Raw genomic sequence first — 18,016 nt, forward strand, 5'->3', positions numbered from 1 at the left:
GGCCGTGGTACTGCCCCGGCACCTCGCGGAGGATTCCTGGGCAGGTTGCCCAGGGCTCCCCATGTCTGGTGCCCTGTTTGCAAACACCTGGCCTTTCATTCACTGCAAACCCTGGTCCACGCATGCCACCTAGATCCACGAGGAGGAGGCCTGGCCCCTCCTCCGTGCCTGCTGGTGTGATAATACAGCCAGCCACTTTGTACTTGTCAGAGGCGGGGAGTATTACAGTTTAGTCTACATGCAGCAGTGAATTCTGAAAGTGGGGTGCCAGGCCAGCAGCACCTGGGGATTTTGAAATCCAACTTCGTGGGCACCCTTCATCCTCCCGACTCAACAGAATCAGAAACACTGGTCTGATTCTGGGGCCCAGTAATCATGGTTTTTTTTTTTTGATTTTTTTTTTTCTTTGAGACAGAGTTTTGCTCTTGTTGCCCAGACTGGAGTGCAATGGCACAATCTCGGCTCACCACAACCTCCGCCTCCTGGGTTCAAGTGATTCTGCTGCCTCAGCCTCCCAAGTAGCTGGGATTACAGGCATGCATGACCACACTCAGCTAATTTTGTACTTTTAGTAGAGATGGGATTTCTCCCTGTTGGTCAAGCTGGTCTCGAACTCCCGACCTCAGGTGATCCGCCTGCCTCAGCCTCCCAAAGTGCTGGGATTACAGGCCTGAGCCACCGCACCCGGCTGCAATCATGTTCTTAACCTCCCCCCGACCCAGGGGTTCTGATATATGCTCAAGTGTGAGAGCTTCTGACTCCTGGCTCAGGAACATGTCAGAGATGAATCAATCAAAACGGAGCATCGCTTTCTTTGAGTAGATGTTATCGCTATTCCAAAAAATTAAAAAGAGGTTCTAGTACATGGGGCTGACATGGTCTATTACATAAGCAGGGCAACAGAGCCTCCTTGATGGATCACCCAGCTACCAGGTGGTCGCCTGGCTCAGTGCTGGCATGCGGGTCTGCCTCACGCACAGGAACATGCTGACTACAGGCGTCACGTCTCCCTGAGAGCAGGTGTGGGCAGGCTGATCACTTTCCACTGGCTTCCCCCATCCATTCTCTACCTCCTCTGTCCTGCTCTGAGCTCCAGGAGGCTGAGCCCCAGGCTCTGCACCCTTACACGCTTTGGCCAGCTGGCTTCTGGTTGGGTTTGATCAATGGATGGCTGTGACACGGTCCAGAGGGCAAGAGGAGCAGGTGGTCAGGACAGTGTTGTGTTGGCAAATGTTTAACAACCAGTCTTGGGGCGGGGTGTGGTGGCTCATGCCTGTAATCCCAGAACCTTGGGAGGCTGAGGTGGGCGGATCACGAGGTTAGGAGTTCGAGACCAGCCTGGTCAACATGGCGAAACCCCGTCTCTGCTAAAAATACAAAAATTAGCCGGGTGTGGTGACAGGCACCTGTAATCCCAGCTACTCAGGAGGCTGAGGCAGGAGAATCACTTTAACTCGAAAGGTGGAGGTTGCAGTGAGCCGAGATTGTGCCACTGCACTCCAGCCTGGGTGACAGAGCGAGACTCCATGTCAAGAAAACAACAACAACAACAACAAACAACCAGCCTTGGGGGGCACTGTGGAAAGCCCTGTTTTGCAGTGCGCCAATATCTGTGGCGTGAACACTCCCACCGTGATCAATTTCACGTTACCAGTGTAATATTTCTGAGCAGTGGAGTTGGAAAGAGATGTGCGGCTTTGCACTCTGCAGCACTAGTGCTCCCAGGAACACACTTTGGGCACCATGGTTAGCAGCTGGCATAAATGCCAACTGTCACCCTTAAAGGCCTGGAGACCAGGGACTTCAGGAGTTAGGGATAGTGGTTGGGACTCAAAGGACTAGGAGGCCATGGGACACCAGCACCTCCATCTTTTGGCTCTGGCTACCCACTGTAATCACCTGAGACCATCTGCAGAGATGATAATCCTGGATTTTTTAAATTCCCAAATGATTGCATTGTGTAGGCTGGGGAGAACCACTGCCTTAGAGCTAGGATCAGTGGGAGAGGCAAGAGGATGATGATCTTTCTGTATTGCAATCTTGGGTCACATTAACAAGGGCATAGTCTACAGAATGTGGGAGATGATGATCCTGCTTGATTTGTCATTGATCAATGATACCACGTTCTGAGCCCCACAGCTTAATGGAAACACCAAGTTGGAAAATGTTCAGAAAAGAGAAACCAGTACAGTGAGGAGACTCAAAACTTGGTCTTGAGGAACTCAAACTAGGCCTGTCCTCTGCAGAACTCCACAGATAGCGGCCATTCTGGGAAGCATGGGAGCCAGCTCAGGGCATGCCATCTGCTACACCGGCCCTAAGCTCTGTCAGTTGAGGGCTCACCTTTGAAGCCACTCTGGTGTTTCTGCCTTCCCACTGAGGAGCAGGAGGGATTTCCTGAGGGTGGAAATGGCAGATGCAGGGCGGGGAGAGCCCAAGATGAGGGGGACCTGGGGGCGGGGCAACAAGGATTCACTTGGGTGATGATGATGATCAATGATTCTCCAGGGTCATGCGGGAAGACCAGCTAATCTCAGGCCCGATCTGATGAGTTCATGAATATTCAAGAAGGAGGACGGAAAGGAGAAGGTCAGATGACAGTGCCGGCCATGCTGGTAGCTGTACCCAAGAACGCACAACCTGTGCTGGAGGTCAGGTCTGCCAAAGCTGGGACCGTGCTGTCCTCATTCTCTGTTTCATCCCTAGCCCAGACGGCACTCAGGGCATGCTCAGTACAGCTGCATTCAATGAATGAGTGAGCAGGAAGGCAAGACCGGGTCCCAAGGTGCGGGGAAGATGGGCCATCAGGGCTGGCCTTTGTGAAGCGGGGGCTTTTCCACTGAGGCCCGAGGAGTGGGTGGGGAGCCGGCCACGGGAAGAGCACTCCAGGCGGAAAGAAGAGCAGAGGCAGAGGCCTGGGGGCTGGCAGGGCCCTGTGGGTCTGAGGTCAGCAGTACGACCCAAGGGTGTGGAGCTCTGGGGGTGAAGATGGCAATAGCGGAGAGGGGGACAGAGGGTTGATCCCACAAGGCCGAGAGGCAGTGGAGTCAGGAACCATCCTCAGGGGCTGCTTCCTGCCTGTGTGGCCCAGGCCAGTGACTTAACCACTCTGGGCCTCAGTTTCCTCAGGGCAAAATGGAGAGGAAAACAGCAGCCATCTCTCGGGACTGAGAATGACGGGTGGCACTGGGAATGGTGCCTGGCACACTAACCTCTGCAGCAGCAGTGGCTGCCATTGTTATTAGCAGCGGAGGAGCTGGGTAGACAGAGCTGGGCCTGGATGCTGGGACAGCCAGCCTGGGTTCGGGGTCTTTTCCCCTGATTAGGAAGAGTCTGCAGCTGGCAGAGGTCCAGGGTTTCTGGGTGCTGCCCAGGCCCTTAATTGGGAGCTGTGTCTCTGACACTTCCACGTCCTGGAAGGAGGGCTCCGGGGCCCTGTCCGTCCCTGCAGGCTGGGTGCCCTGGCAGGCCTGCTGCCTCCTGCTCTTGGGTGGCAAGGAACAGGGAAGTGGGCGGAGCGATGATGGGGCTGGGAGTCTTGCTGGGCTGTGAGGGCAGTGGGGCTGCGTCCCAGGCACTTAGGGACACGGTGTCCCTCTGTGTGAGCCACTCAGCTCTGGGTGGGCCGGGTGGGCTGGGTCCCACCTGGGTGGCTGGGTGAGGCCCTGCCTGCGGGCTCAGCAGAAGAAAGGGGCTTCTGGGGGAAGGGTGAACCCGGCGCAGGACGTGCCCAGCTGCCTCCTCTCCCTGGGAACTCACACTGCTCCCTGCCTGGGTGCGAAAGCCGGCGCTGCCCATGCCTCCTTCCTTCCCTCCCCAGCCCCGCTCTCTTGCTTCAGTGGCTAGGCTGAACCCTGAGTCAACCTTGCCCCCTCTTTCGTTCACACCCCAATCCCTTAGCGAACCCACCAGCTCCACCTGCAAATAGATTTGGATTCTGACCCCTGGGCCCCTCCCTGTAACCCTGGGTTGCTGCAAAGCCTCCCAGCTGAATGGTGTCCCCACCGCACCCTCCACACAGCGGCAGGGACACCCACACCAGAACAAAGCCCTCTGCTGACCACGCCGGATATCGACAAGTCACTGCTGAGCTGGGTCCCTTGTCCCCGTCTCCATCCCCTGGGCTCCTCCCGGCTCCTGATTCACTCTTACCCCAGGGCCTTTGTACTTGCTGTTCCTGTGCCTGGAGCACTGTTCCCTCAGACGCCCACACGACACTACCTCAGTGAGTTCAGGTCTGTGCTCCAGCGTGTTCCCAGCCAGGCCAGCACTTCCTGCATGAAACCGGAACTCCCTCCCCCTCACGCAGCTGCATTTTTCTACACAGCCTCACTGGCGCTTTAGGGGCTACACACTTCCTTGTTCATTTGTTTGTCTGAGTCCCCACCTTGGGATGCAGGTTCCCAGAGGGCAGGGTGTCCTCGGCTCTCTTCCCTGGTGTATCTCAAGTGCCTGGCACATAGTAGGTGCTCCCTACATACCCTTGCCTGAATTGGGCCGACATGCATTCCTTAAGCAAGACATGAACAGGGCCACGGTCTCCTCCCTCTGGGACTGGCCTTTCTGTCCCTGGAGACACAACACCAGAAGGGTCAGCCCTTGCAGGACCCTTTAAGCCCCTGGCTCACCAGGAGTGGCCGCTGGCTTTCTCTTTGCAGGGGCCACAACGAGCCCTGGACTGAGGGCCAGCAGGCCACAGCTGGCTTCTTTCCGGCCAGGGAATTGGTGCAGGACACGTTACTTGTTCATCAGGCACGGGGCTAACTCTGGGGGTGCAAATGTTGGGACCCATCAAACGGCGCTCACAGGCAGAGGAGGGGAGCAAGCGGGAGGCAAATGCCACACTCATGGCTCACACTGCTGGGGGGGCTAAGAAGATGCTCCCCCAACCCAGTCTAGGGGGCTTAGAGACTTTCTGCAGGAGTAAGATTAAGGACCAAAGACCTTAGCCAGAAAAGCTGGGCCCAGAGATGCCCCCTAGTGGGGAAAGAAGCCAAGGCCGAGACAGGAGGGGGCAGGGCTCTGTGGGGTTCAGCGCCAAGGCTGAGCTTTGAGGAGTGCGGGGCAGAGCAGGAGGCTGCTGTGGCCCTGAGGGGGCTGGGGCTGGGAGGAAGAGCAGAGCAGGAGCAGGCTCTCGTGGGGGTCGCAGAAAGGCCACCATCGGCTGTTGGGAGAAGGGCCTGTTGCTGCAAAGGTCAGGCCAGAGGCGAGGGTGGTGACAAGGGTGCAGACAATCAGATGGATTTGCGAGCTTAGTTCAGAAGCCACAAGGTGGGCTTCAGGATTCTCATCCATAAATAACGGGGCCAGTCTGGGTTCTTTCCAAAGGACTGTACGTCTTGAAGATCTGGGTGTTTATTCTTCCACCCCCCTCTGCTCCTGAAGGAACATGAAGTGGCGTGGGAGTGGGGAGTGTGTCATCCACTGTCGGTAAGAGCAGGGAGCTTACCCAAGTGAGCAACCACAACAGAAATCCTGCACGGCTCCAACTCACTGCTGAGATGCTGTCGCATCTGGAGGGAGAGGAGACGGGATGTTGAGGACCAAATGGTGGCTTCCCAATGACCTGTCCAGAATCTGTAAATGCGGCCTTGACTGGAAAAGGGGTCTTTGCAGAAGACATTCAGTTAGGGATCTTCGAATGACATCATCCTGGATTTAGGGTGGGCCCCATATCCAACGACAAGTGTCCTTATATGAAAGGGGGAGATCTGAGGACCCAGGGAAGAAGGCCACGAGACCACAGAGGCAGCGGTTAGAACCAAGGGACGCCTGGAGCCCCCTGAAGCTGGAGGAGCCAATGAACATCCTTCCCTGGAAGCTCCGGAGGGCAGGGGGCCTGCTGATGCCTTGAATTTTGACTTCTGCTCCAGAACGATGAGAGGGTATGTTTCTGTTGCTTTAAGCCACTTAGTTTGTGGTCACTGGTGACGTCAGGTACAGGAAACCCATTCAGGAGGAATTGCAGGGGGATTAAACCCCGACAGAAGGATTGATGAGGAGTATATGGAGGATCATCTTTCCTTCAAGTTTCAGGTCTGGGCTCCAGCACAGCTGCGGGCCCTGCAGGGGTCGGGGAGGCGCATCAAGGAGACAAGGGGCAGGCGCAGGGCAGGGGCTGGGGGGGTCGCTCGGCGCCTCTTCCCTCCCCAAGCTGGGCACCTGCGGCTGCCCTGGCGGAACATTCTGGACCTTGTGTTTGCCGGAGGCGAAGTCTCACAAAGTGAACGGAACAAGGGGGGCAGTGTGGCTGTACTTGACCTCGTCTGCCCTTGGCTGTGACCTTGGAGCCCCAGAAGCCTTTGCGGTCAACCTTGGAGATGTTTAAAATGGGAAAGAGACGGCACAGGAGGAGAGTGACACTTCTCACACAGGGTGAGCGTGCGCCAAGCCCATGCTGCTCCTACAGAAGGCGCAGGAAACGGTGGCCCAAGTGCAGACGCTCTGGCATAGAGTGGAGCGTGGGGACCATTTCTGGAGCACTCATCACCCCCCACCCCACCGGGGAGCACTCATCACCCCCCACCCCACCGGCAGAGCTCAGCATCGTTCCTGTGTTACACCATGGGGTGTCTCAGCCTCCTCATGAGGGAGCTACTGTTCTAGGCATTTTACAGATGAGGAAACTGAGGCAAAACAGCCTTCCCAAGGTCATCCTGCCAGGAAGTGGCGGGGGTGGGGTCAGAGCGGCTGAGCCTCCTGAGGTGAGGTCAGAGCGGCTGAGGCCCCAGAAGCCTCCACCCAACAGGCTCCGTGGCCTTTGTGTGTGCAAGGGAACAGGTGTCTCTCCAGGGAGTGGGCCTGTCCAACTTCAAACCTGGCTGGACCTACCATGCCGATAAGGTCCCAGCGTGGGTTCCCACACTCAGAGCTGAGGGATCCCTAGTGCCTGCCACCGTAGGAAGGACCAGGACAGCTTTGGGGGTTACTATTGGGCAAAGACTCGAAAACCAAGTGTGAGTCTGGAGTGCCGGGAGCCAGGGCTAAGGGGCTGAGGAGCAGGGCTGGAGCACCGCGACGGGGATGGGAGTGCACTGAGGCCCTGGACCCCCGATCTGCTGCCTCTGCTGGTGGAGCTGGGATCACAGGGCTGGGTGGGACCCCTGACCAGGGTCTCCACTTGTGGTCTGGGGTTGGGAACTGTGTCTCAGTGTTGTCCAAAGCTTCCCAGGTGGTTCTCATGGGCAGCCATGGGTTGTAGCGGAACAGGCTGGAGAGATCTGGGTTCAAACCGCAGCCCAGCCCTTCCTTGTTGGATCCGGGAAGCCATTCTTGCTCAGCCCTGAATGGAGCTCACTGGACAGAGAAGGGGATGGTCTTGAACACTTGGGAACCAAAAGCCCAGTGGGGCTGCAGCATCTGCCGTTCTGTGGTGGGAGAGGCTGGGGGTGGCTATGGGCGTCCTTGGAGGGCCTGTAGTTTATTCTCTGAGTCACACACTGTGGAGCACACAGAGTCGCCTGGGCAAGCTCATTCACAGATGAGACTCAGGGTCAGAAAACCTAATGCTAGGCCTGTGCCGGGGACCCAAGCCTTCCTCCAGGTGAGTGCCACCCACAGCCGGGCGAGAATGACAGGATGTAAACGCAAAGAGGCACGGGGGGGAGACCTGCTCCTGCCGTCCGCTCTCCCCCATCCACCAGGATGAAGGGACCAGGTCCCAGCATGGCAGTGGGTGGGGAATCAACGAGGGGCTGGTGACCAGAGGACAGCGCCCAAGCCTGGCTGAGATAGGCATGAGTGGCGGTTGGTTCCGGGGCCTGATGACAAAGGCTGATGTGTATTGAGCGCGTTCTGCACATGGGGCGAGTGCCAAGGCCTCCCATGGAGGGGCTCACTTCACCTCCCAGGACCCCTGTGAGGAAGAGACCCGAGGAACCATTTTACTGCTGGGGAGATGGCAGCTCACAGGTTATGGCACTGTCCCAAGATCACATGATGGGCAAGCAACGGCACCAGGTTCCCACCCAGGCCACCTGCGCCCCAGAGTCCACAAGCTGAGCTTCCTCACTCCAGGGCCACCGCCCGGGAGCCCCTCCTCCTGCATGGCCCTACCAGGCCCCCGCAGCCCACCTCACCCCTTCCTGGAGCAGCCCCTGCCCCTCCCTGCTCCAGGCCCTCCTTACCCGACAATGAAGGGGCCGGGTGCAGCAGAGGTACAGAGGTGACCAGTTGGCGGGTAGGAGTGGACACAGTAGGGCTGGCCCTCCCCCAGGGGACCCCCCCCCCGACGTGGTAACAGGGGAGCTGGGGGACAAGAGGCCAGGCTGGGCCATTTGTGGCATCACAAAGTCCTGCCCTGGGCTTGCTTGGGTGCCCAGTCAGTGGTGGGCAGCCTCAGGGTGGCTCTGCCTGAGGGCCCAGCCGGCCCCATTCCTGTCCTCTGCCGCAGCTCCTCCAGAGCATCTGCAGCCTCGGTGGTGGCACCTGGAAAAGGGGCACATCTTGCCAAGGTGTGCCCAAGGGGCAGGTTGGGTTGCTGTGATGATGGGTACACAGGGCCCTGCACAAAGTAGGTGCGCAGTAAACAACTGCTGAAGGACGTGCCTTTCCCACGGTCACACGCACGCAGGTGCTGGCGCAGGGCTCAAACCCAGACCAAACTTAGTGCCCACCGGTGCCTCCTCCCAGGCAGCCCTGCTGGCTGCGAGGGTGTGGGAGCCCTGGGGATGGAGGTTTCTACCAACCTCGGTGCCCTGCCTGTGCCTTCTCCCAGGCAGCCCTGCTGGCTGTGGGGATAGAGGTTTCTACTTGTCCTGCCTTCATTCCACTTCCCGTAAGGGAGGAAATTCTCCGTGGCACTCGCCTGCTGGACTGACACTCCTCCACCACTTGACACATTTAGAATCAAGCCAGGGCTTGGTCAGCTTGGAGCCTTCCACCAGGAGAATGAGGCTCAGGAGGCTGCTGGCCTTGGGGGGAGCTCTGGGTGGGACCCTTCTTGAGGGGTGAGATCCCCTCACCACCACGTCTCTGCCCACAATTCGTTGTCTGCCCATGGTTATTCTCCTAAGAGCTGCCCTTGCATGGGCAGCCGCTGCGAGGGAGGAGAAATGCACGCCCATCTCTCCACCGCTTCCCCTCAGCAGCCATCTCCACCCAGCACTGCTTCCCCACCCCCAGGGACACCTCCTACCCTCCTCATGTGGACACCAGCACTTTGCCCCAGATCCCAGGGTGAATAGCGCTGCTGCTTAAGGACAGCACAGATGCTAGGAAGATAAGGCGGATGACATCAGAAATGTTCAGAAGGTCATCTGTGCCAGCTGTGGGAACAGCTCTAGGTGCCAGGCCTGTGGACACCTGGGCCTCTCTGACAGGTGGCCTCTGCAGATCAGATGGAGCATGTGTCCTTCTGTGTTGATGTGGGCTTTCCAGTCAGAGCTGCAAAAGGAGACACGAAAATCACAGCTCATTCCAAGAGGTGCCTGGAGCCAGCAGCACCCAGCAGCATCGTCACCACTGCAAGCAGCCACCGACGCCGACCTGAGAATGAACCTGAGGGCCAGGGAGGAGGCGGCTCAGCCTCCAGTGTCAGCAGTGCAGTTCGGCAGGGCCTGCTAATCGTCTTGCTCAAGTTTCAAACTCTGTTTACCGAATGACCACAGAAGCATTTTAATAACAAACACCTCACTTGAAGGCCAATATGAAAAATTTTACATAAAAAATTAATTTTACTGGTTTAAATTGTTTTTATACATTAAAATGGATACGTTTACTTATTTTTTTGAGACAGGGTCTCACTCTGTCACCCAGGCTGGAGTGCAGTGGCATGATCATAGCTCATTGCAGCCTCGACCACCTGGACCCAAGCAAACCTCCCACCTCAGCCTCCCAAGTAGCTGGGACTACAGGTCTCACTGCCACATCTGGCTAATATGATTTTTAATTTTTGTAGAGATGGGGGTCTCATTATGTTGCCCAGGCTGGTCTCCAGCTCCTGGGCTCAAGCAATCCTCCTGCTTTGGCCTCCCAAAGTGCTGGGATTAAGGGATGAGCCACCACGCCCAGCCAAAATGGATACATTTACATATTGAAAATTTAGTAATGGCCACACAGCTCATAAGTGACGATGCCAGGCTGAGGACCCATCTTTGGGTTCTAATAAAGTATTTTCTAGCCTCTGTCCTGTCTAACAATACAGCTGAAAAAAAACTGGGTACAGCTACGCTTTTATGTGCCTAAGGGTCAGCAAGATGCCAGAGATGACTGTGCATTGTATGGATGGGCACCGTCTGGATGAGTAACTGAATGCAGTCGAGTGAGATTCATAAATTACACCTGCTCCATGGCAAGCTGGACTTTGTCAGGCAAGAGGCTCCTGCACTCCTGCTGTCAGACAGGAAGGACCAGACAATTCAGTGACTGCACCTCTTGTCTCACCTCAGCTCTTCCACCTCTCAGGCCTTGCCTCTACTCCAGTGCAATGTCTTTCTCTGTCGGTGATGCACAACCTACCTGCCTTCACAGCATTTAGACGAAGTGGCCTTTTGTTTCGAGGTTGTCAAATGGGAGACGCAGACAGCATTTCTTCGAGGCTTGGGCGGTGGTTGTGCGAGAGTGGACGCTAAGTCCGGGCCAGCACTGAGTGCTGTATCCCAGGGACACAGGAGCCCGTTCTGCATGTGGGTCTGCGACATGTAAGGGCCTCTCAAGCGTGGGGTCCGTGGCAGGTGCCCTCCGGCCTGGGTCTAAGGCCAGTGCCGATTATTGTTGTGAAAGCCCCACATTCCTTTCAGAACAGCTTTGGCAATCGACTGCTTTACCACAGGGTGCTGCCTTCATGATCCTGAGGTCGTGGGTAAAAATCTCCACTTTCAACCACAAGGCTGCTTTGAAGATTGCAACACTTGGGCAGCAGAGGTTTATGTCCGCTGCTGGTTTCTAAGCCAGCCTGTGTCTGTGCTTGCACAGGAATGGGCAGGAACTCTGATTCATACAGATAAAAAGCTGCAAATTATAAGGGTTTCAGATTGTTCTCTCTGTGTGTGCTCCAACTCACAGGTTTTGGGAGAAGCCTGGGTATGCTGAGGGCTTACAAAGTCGAGATGACCTCACACCACAAGGTTACAGGTTGGTCGTTCCAATGTGCCAATCTCTGATGCATCACATTTGTGAACTGGCCACTTCCAGTGCAGTTAGAAATGAGATTTTAAGTGAAAGCTTAATAAGTAAAGTATTTTGGAGCTCTGGAAGACCTGCAGGATTTGGCTGGTCACCAACGCCACTATGCCAAGCAGAGGCCAGGCTCTGCTGCGGTCCCACAATTCCTGGTCACACAGGGAAGCTCCTCCTCCCAGGACGCCAAGGTCTGGCTTCTACCTGCATGTAGCTTCTCCTTCTGGTCCCAGTGCTTATCACTGGGTTTTCGAGAACACATCTAAGGGTCGGGCGTGGTGGCTCACACCTGTAATCCCAGCATTTTGGGAGGTCAAGGTGGGTGGATCACTTGAGGTCAGGAGTTCGAGACCAGCCTGGCCAACATGATGAAACCCTGGCTCTATTAAAAACACACAAAAAATTAGCCACGCATGGTGGCGTGTGCCTGTAGTCCCAGCTACTCAGGAGGCTGAGGCAGGAGAATCGCTTGAACCTGGGAGGCAGAGGTTGAAGTGAGCCAAGATGGCCCCATTGCACTCCAGCCTGAGCAGCAGCGCAGGACTTAGATAAACCCAGGGCAAAGTGCACTTTGTATGTCTAGAGACAAAATTCTTCAAAGGATTGCCCAGGGTGTGAGATGTGTGATAATCTGGTGGCTCCTGGATGAAGCAATAATCTCATTTAATCCTTTTCCAATTCTTGCTCCTTCACAAGTCTTTTGAGGACTTTCTGAGTCCTCAGAGAGAAAGTCTGTTTGCTACTTAATGTATGTTTAAAAAAGCTTAATATTTCTTAATCCTCCCCCGGGATTTTTTTGAAGGGAGAAAGCAACTGTATCTAATGCTGTTTTGTTTTTATATTACTTTTACCTTCTACTTAATGAAAAAATCCAGCTTTTATTGATGGGAGTGATATAAAAAAATTGCAACAGTGGTCAGCAAATGACTGGTGTTTGGGACCTGTGGCCTCTAGATTTAGCGGGCTTTGGATTTGTGATCTGGGCTCCATGCCTGAGGCAGAAAGTCACGCCCTCAGTCAGCCCAAGTTGAGACCCATGTGAAGCGGCTGCAGGGGGCCTTCTGGGACATTTGCAAATGGCCACGCCCCTGCTCTACTGCAAACCACGACTGGGCAAGGGGGACTGGCCACCGGGCTGGGCAAGGAGGAGATGACCACAGGCGGCTCGGACTGGGAGCCAGAAAAGCCTCCGGGGAAGCTTCGGAAAGCAGGAAGAGCAGCTAGTTTGGGCAGCCCCAAATGCCTGCTCTAGCTCTGAGTATCGTTACCTAATCCCTGCGAGCGAGTGGGGAGAGGCTGTGCAGGTTCTGAGTGCAGGTTTAACGCCTGGCTCGGTTTGCTACCTGTTAGGATTTTATTTTTTTATTTTTATTTTTTTTTTTGAGACGTAGTTTCGCTCTGTCGCCAGGCTGGAGTGAGTGGCGCCATCTCGGCTAACTGCAACCTCCGCCTCCCGGCTTCAAGCGATTCACCTGTTAGGAATTTTAACAATCAGCGCCCAAGTGCAGAGTAGAGGAGGCTGGAGGGGCGCAACACCGTCATCTCGCGGCGACGGGGTGCACAGCGCCTGTGAGGACCCAGCCTGGGATCCACCTGTCCCAGAGACTCATTTTCAGCATCAAAGCGCGTCCCTGCGCTGTCCGTAAAGAGCTTGCCATGCGGCGGGTACCGCGCAGGACTCCAGACCCGCCTCATCTTTTGAGATCCCCACAGCCCCTGAAGGAAGGGACCACTAATATCAACATTCACAGGACGGAATCGGAGGTGTCCTTGTGTTCACAGCTGGGCAGCCCACCCAGCTCGAGGGGGGAACTTGGGGAACGCTGTCTAGCTCGCAAGAGGTGGAAATGGGCTCCTGAGAAGGGCGGCCGCGTGTGGCTTCACCGTCCCCTTTTGGGTTTAAAGGGAACTTCCCCCGGATGGATTAGGTGTCACGGCAGCAGTGTGAGAACGGAAGCGCCCAAGCCCGTCCCCTCGGCCAGCCCCTTCAGCTCTCTGAGCCTCAGTGTCTTCACCCGTCAAACCGGGACAGGGACGCTCCTTCTCAGTGCAGGGTGGGGTCCAAGTGAGCTAGGGCAAGCCAGCGTTCAGTGCAGGGCAGCTAGGGTCTGAGTCCTTGGGGAGCTGGGCTTGGAGAAAGTGAGATCTCGTGGACTCTGGGAAGGAGGGCCTGTGCCCTGTTCCCACACAGCACCCCCAGCGACAGGGCTCCTTGGGGAGGCCAGACCAGCGCCAGGCGTGGCCAGAAAGACCCTGCCTTTAAGGGACTGTGGAACCCTGGGCAAGGAGTGTACCCAAGTAACCAGCGTGGCCCAAGGCCAGGGGTCCCCTCTGCAAGTGTCAGATTGGAGGGGGCCCTGATGATCTTGCAGACCCTGCAGCCACCTCGGGCCAGAAGCCAAGCAGGGTCCCTGCCCTCAGAGAGCTTCTAGTCTAGTGCAGATACACACATGAAACTGCCTTGTTGAGAAGCTACCAGGAAGGAGAGGCCCCAGTGAGAGGACAGCAAACAATGGGGGAATGTGACCTGGTCAGGCCATCAGGGAAAGCTTCCTGAGCAGAGGATGATGGATGAAATTTGGAGGCAGAGTGGGCATTGCCTAGGAGGCACGGAGGGGACAGCATTTCAGGGAGAGGAGCATGTGCCCGGCAGGAAGGAGGGAGGACAGGGAGTCCCAGACTAAGGGAGGACAGTGCCAGGAGGGCCTGGAAAAGCAGAGAGGGGAGGGTCAGGCCACAGCAGGCTTGGGAGGCCACGGAGACGGCTGTGAGAGGGAGGGTGACAGGGATGGCGGGAGGGAGGAAAGGAGAGGAGAGATGGAACCTGATTTCCATTTCACAATGACAACTCTGCCTGCTGGGGTGGAGAAGGGTCTGGAAGGGTCTGGCATAGGCAGGTGGGCAGAGCACCTGCGAGGTTATTTATTACACATGATCAGGAAGGAGACTTTGTAACCTGGGCCAGGGAATGAAGGGAACAAGGCCACTGGTCTGTCCAGGGGCCCGGGGAGGGGTGGGAGGTGGGGGTAAGGGGAGCCCCAGGGATGGCACCCAGGCTTCTGTGTTACACAGTTGGATGGCTGGAGGTGGCCTTGCCAGGAAGGAACAGCTGCAGGAGGCCAGGTTTTGGAGGGAGGGCATCTGCATTCAGCCTTGGCTGTGCTGAGCCTGAGCTGCTGCTGAGCTATCCAGGGGAAACACACAGGTATGGGGTGTCTGTGTCGCCAGTGAGGGGACTGTGCAAGTGACTGTCCTAACTGAACACTTCAGAGTGAAGAGCAGCTCTGTTAACAATGATGCCACAACAGGGCCCCAGACAGGGCCTGTCCTGGGCAAACAGGGGCACTGGTGCCCTTGCTATCGGTAGTTAGGAGACAGCAGAGACATGGATGGGGGTGAGATCCTTAGAGGAGGAGGGGACTCCTGGAAGCCAAGAGGAATGGCTGACCAAGAGTGGCGGAGCACAGGTGGGGACGGCCAAGAGGGTGTGCATCTGCACCAGCGCCGCGAGCATTTGGGAAGTGCAGAGTGGCCCACGGCGGCCCCTGGCCATTGCTGAGGGGGAAGCTCGCTGGATGTACCCCCTAGGAGGTCACTGGGGGCCTCGGTGAGAGCTGGCAAGGAGAGGTGGCATCATGAGTCACACTGGGGTGGAGACTGCAAATGGCCAGTTGTCTCTGGAGCAGCGCCGCTTAAATAAACATAGCTTCTGGCATCTTTGAAGGCAGCTCTCTGGTCTCCTTCCCTCCTGCGAAAGCTCTCAAGGAGGCAGTAACTCACATTCAGAGGGTGCTGTCCGAGCAGCAGGAGTGAGGGCTGCCTTTCTTCAGGGAACCAAAAATACTTGCCGAGCCTCTCCTCTGTGCCAGGCGATGCAGACAGATCTATGGCAACAGACTTGAGAGAACAAGCCGGGGGTTCAAGCCTCTGTCACAGACGCACGGGAGCCTCAGAAGCAAGCTCTCCTGCTGGGTGGGATCCGGCCCACTCCACCTCCCCCGTTCTAGGAACTGCCTGGGCCACTCATCTCCCCTCGTCAACATGAAGAGGGGACACCAGTTGTTCTACGCAACTGCTCCGGAGAGACACCTGCTGTGGCTGCACTCACCACAGGGCCAGATCCCCCATCTCCAAACCGGGCCAACCACCATTCCCACCACGGCCCGGGCTGAGTGTGGGGTCATGAGAGGAGGCTGTCTCTATGGCGCTGGAGCCGTGCGCAGCCTGCTTCCTGCATGAGAGCCAGGTCCAGATTCCTGTCTTCCCGTGGTCTGGCTGCCCCTCGCTGGCCTGGATTTTATGCTTTGGCAGGAGCTCAGCTTCTGTCCCGGGCAGCCGAGGGCTCGGACCGATACGGCCAGCACTGTGCATGCTTGGGTTTTAGAGAAGCCACCCCAGCCTGGGGTTGTCTTCCACAGACCCCCGCCCCCCTGCCAGAATGTCAGCACCCTAACACCCCCTGTCCTCAGTCTCTCAGCCCAGCCGGGCTACCTTTCTGACCTATTCCCCTCCAGGCTTGCCAAAACCGGCGGCCCACTCTGTTCTACCCACTGCTGGCCTTCTCCTCTCTGGGCCTTCACGTGGGTCTCCCCACGTATGGGCAGGAGGTGGACCAGTGGGGTGGAAGGAGAGCTGGGTGGTGGTCGGGCCCGGGTTTGAGTCCCAGCTCTGCCCTCAGCAGCTGCTCAACCATCTCCCAGCTCGCCACCTAACTCTCCCAGGTCGCCGCCTAACCCTCTCCCCGCTCGCCGCCTAACCCTCTCCCAGCTCGCCGCCTCATCTCTAAGTGAGGAACCCTCGCTCCAGCTTCAGGGTTGGACGTGGTGATCCTCCAGGGAAGGAGGGAGGCTGGGACCAGGGACGTGTACAGAGAATACCTGGCCCAGAGCAGAGAATCTCGTTTCTTTCTCCCTTCCTCAATGGTCAAGAACTAGCCAGGAGGGAAACATAAATGCAACGTGGAAATAAACCAAACAAAGGTGAGAAAGAGATCTAGGGTCACCTCTGTCGAGTCTGCCAAACTGCAATTGAAGCAGACTTTCTGTGGTGAAATCATTGGCAGCTTTTGTTTCTAAGAATAGATCAAAATGGACTTCATATTTCAGTAAGCGCCTCAGAATCCAGTTGGAAATCACAGAGGTGTTTGCTCGATTTAAATCTTCAGTACACCTCATGTTTACTTTCAAACAGAGCTCAGATTTACAAATGCCTGCACAAAGCACTGAGATTCCCCCACTTCTGAGGCCACACGGAACGAGGAGGAGGGAAGCCCTCTTGGGAGTGACTCTTGGTTGTTCTTGTCCTGGATGTCAGTGAAGGTGACTCTTGGTTGTTCTTGTCCTGGAGGTCAGTGAAGGTCAAGCCCTCGGAGGGAAGGAGGGATGGAGGGGTAGGAAGACACAGAGATAGGGAGGCCTCAGAGTGACCACAGCGACTTCAGATTCTGAGGCCCTGCAGAGCCAGTCTGGAGCTAGCTGGGTGGCCTGGGCTCTCCCTGAGGAGTATGACAGGGGTGCTCGGCCATCAGGGGTCGGGAGGTCCCCTCAAGCCCCTGTGCAATGCAGTGTACACAGGAGCCATTCCCACCTCTCCCGGGAACGAATGATCCACTTAGTCATCTCTTAGAAATTGAGTAGAAGCCAGAAAACCAACTAATATTCAAATATCCAAAAAAGGGCTGAAAGATCCCAGAACCCGCATTCAGGCAAGTAGGAGGGTGGAGCCCAAGTCCAGATGTAGAGACCCCTATCATGACAGGGACGGGTCTGCTTCCCAGGGCAGGCATCAGCTCACTGCTTTATATACATCGTCTCCTTTGAGGCTCTCAGCAGACTGTGGGGTCGGTACTATAGTTACTGTCACTTAAAGATGAGGAAACTGAGGCAAAGCAAGGGTAGGTGGCTTGCCCTGGGCCACCCAGCTGGAAGCGGTGGGGCCAGGATTCCAACTGGGCACTGGCCGGAGCCAAAGTCTACAGCTTCCTCCATGGTGCCTCACGCTGCATTTCAGGAGCCCGTGAACAGGTCAGAGCAGGTGCACCCCAACTCCAGTGGCACCCCTCAAGTCTGAACCCCAGCAGGGTGCAGGGCTGGGCCTCTTGTGAAACCCTGTGGGGGGGATGGAGGGAGCTGGGGAGCATCTGACCCACAGATGACAGGGCTCCAAGAGATAAGGAGAGCCGGAACTTAGGTCTGGGATATGGGGGGAATGGGGCAGAGCAGCTCCTGAGATGGGACGGGACGCGGGCTCCGGAAGCACAGGTCGGGGCCTCAGACTGACATGGGGAACGCTCAGGGGAGCAGGCTCTGTGGCGGGGGTGGGGTCGTGACTTCAGCCTTGAACTTGGGACACAGTGGAAAGTACTGACAATTTATTGTGCACCTTCTGTGAGCCCAACACTGCTGGGCACTTTCCAGAGGAAGACACTGTGGTCAGAGTGGTTGCCCAGGGTTCCTGAGAGCAAGTGGGATGGAAACCAGGTCTATGAGACTGAGCCCTTGCCCTCTTAGCCACTGTGTTCCTCTCGTGATGATGTCACCTGGGCACTGAGTAGCACTTTCCCGTAGGGTGTAGTTCACAACACTAGGACCTAGTGAGTAGCCTTATCACCCTCACACCTGACCGCTGTCTGCTTTTGTTCTGCTTTTGTCTCCTGCTCTGCACTGTCACTGTGTGAAAGACGACACAAGTAAGAATGGGTGGTCAGATCATCCCTCAGGAAAAACAAGGAGCTGGACGCCATCTGCCTTTCTAGAGGTTCTACAGTAGACAGATGAAGAGAGGTCTGTAACACCCATGAAGTGAGCGGAATTTTGGTTCAGTGCAGTATCATAGAGGGACCACAGGCTCTTTCTCCTTATGATGGGGACTGAGGCATGGAGAAGGGATGTTAATACAC

General features: G+C 56.4%; 1 protein-coding gene across 1 annotated transcript in view; it reads right to left on the reverse strand.

Moving 5' to 3' along the window:
• OSGIN1 (oxidative stress induced growth inhibitor 1) overlaps positions 1–8,212 on the reverse strand; it is a 34,231-nt gene extending 26,019 nt beyond the window's left edge. The window contains exon 1 of the mRNA XM_058440441.1: positions 8,127–8,212. The gene's annotated coding sequence lies outside the window, so the exon portion shown is untranslated. The remainder of the gene's footprint in view (positions 1–8,126) is intronic.
• Between the last annotated feature and the right edge of the window lie 9,804 nt (positions 8,213–18,016).

The sequence above is a fragment of the Hylobates moloch genome, unplaced genomic scaffold (genome assembly GCF_009828535.3).
Source record: "Hylobates moloch isolate HMO894 unplaced genomic scaffold, HMol_V3 SCAFFOLD_6, whole genome shotgun sequence".
Taxonomy (NCBI): domain Eukaryota; kingdom Metazoa; phylum Chordata; class Mammalia; order Primates; family Hylobatidae; genus Hylobates; species Hylobates moloch.